The 1648-nt window shown below is 61.2% G+C and overlaps 1 non-coding gene across 1 annotated transcript; it reads left to right on the top strand.

The window, feature by feature from the left end:
* Window positions 1-1021: 1021 nt before the first annotated feature.
* On the top strand, window positions 1022-1140 carry LOC131863063 (5S ribosomal RNA). Its single transcript, XR_009361998.1, has one exon. It is a non-coding gene; the product is annotated as a 5S ribosomal RNA (ribosomal RNA).
* The last annotated feature ends 508 nt before the right edge of the window (window positions 1141-1648 follow it).

The raw sequence follows: 1648 nt of genomic DNA on the forward strand, positions 1-1648 counted from the left end.
GCCAAGGATCCAAGGTGGGTGCCAAGGAACCAAGGTGGGTGTCTGGGTGGGTGCCGAGGTGGGAGCCAGGGTGGGTCCCAAGGTGAGTGCAAAGGTGGGTGCCAGGGTCAAGGTGAGTGCCAATGTGGGTTCCAAGGTGCCAGGGTCAGGGTGAGTGCCAATGTGGGTTCAAAGGTGCTAAGTTGGGTGCGAGGTTGGGTGCGAGGGTGGGTGGGTGCCAAGGTGTGCTAGGTGGAAGCCCGGGTGGGTCGGCATCCCATGGGTGTCGAGTTGGGTGCCTGATGGGTGCTTCTTGTCAAGTTTTAGTCGTCGGGACTCATTTCGAGCCTTAGAGGTCGTTTCTTGTCCGGTTGCCCTGTCTTCGACCTGGGAACCCAATTTTGGTCCTCGGGTCCCATTTTTTTTTGTCTCGCATCCCACTTTTGGCCTGTGGCCTTTTCGGGGTCGATTCTCGTTTTGGGCATCAGAGCATGTTTCTTCTCCTAAAACCCAATATTTGTTTATTAAGTCTCGGAACACATTTTTGTTCTCGTGGACCCATCATGGGTCTTGGAACGCATTTGTGGTCCTTGGGTCCCATTTTGCATCCCGAAACTTGTGTTTTGGTGCTTGATCCCTATTTTGGGTGCCCACCTTGCACCAAGTGCGCACCCGGGGCAAACCGAGCGCCTTGGTGCACCGGGGCAAGATCGAGCGTGCACCCGAGGCGCCCCGAACATGCACCAAGGTGCACTCGGCCCACATGTGAGCGCAGGTCGTTGCGCCCGAGGTGGTGTGTGGGCACCGCGTTGCAGACGGGACACTGCACGCACACGACGCCCCGTCCAGGTGCACGCACGTAGGCCGGGCCGGGTGCACACCCGACGCCCTAGCAAGGTGCGCGCACCCGGGCAGGGCTCACACTTGGCGAACGGGGCGCACTTCGCGAGGGAGGGTGTGCACCTCGACGGGGGTGGGTGGCCGGGGTGGATTCGCACGTGGGTCGCGGTTTGCTAAGTACACACTGCGACAAGCTCATAACGGGTGCGATCATACCAGCGTTAGTGCACCGGATCCCATCAGAACTCCGCAGTTAAGCGCGCTTGGGCCGGAGTAGTACTGGGATGGGTGACCTCCCGGGAAGTCCCGGTGTTGCACCCTTTTTTAGTTTTTCGCCGGGCGTCGCAATGCTATTTGAATAAACCTTTTGCCCGTTTGCGTTCTCGTCGGGGCCGGGCCGGGCCGGGGTGCGCTGCCCGCACTACCGCGCGCGCGGGGGCGACACCGAGCGCGCACCCGAGGCGCCCCGAGCACACAGGCCACGGTGCAACCCGGGCGTTGTGCGCGCACCCCGGTGCGCCCGAGGTGCTGCGCGCGCACCCAGGTGAAATCGGTGTGCACCTCGGCCAGTGCGCGCTCGGTCGAGTCGCGCACGTTGGCCAAGGTGCACGGTGATGTTTCTTACTCTAAGGTTCCGCACCAGACGCCCGGGACAGGTGAGCGAAGCTGGGCGGGGCCGGGTGCGCGGCCGGGGCAGGTGCACGCAGCTAGAGAGAGCTTTGGAGCACACCAGAGGTGCGCACCTTGGAGCACACTTCGGAGCGCACCAATGATGCGCTCCATTCAAAAGTTTCCTGAAAAGGCAAAAAAAGTTGAGATTATAGAATTT

Source organism: Cryptomeria japonica, unplaced genomic scaffold, assembly GCF_030272615.1.
Source record: "Cryptomeria japonica unplaced genomic scaffold, Sugi_1.0 HiC_scaffold_55, whole genome shotgun sequence".
NCBI classification, from domain to species: Eukaryota; Viridiplantae; Streptophyta; class Pinopsida; order Cupressales; family Cupressaceae; genus Cryptomeria; species Cryptomeria japonica.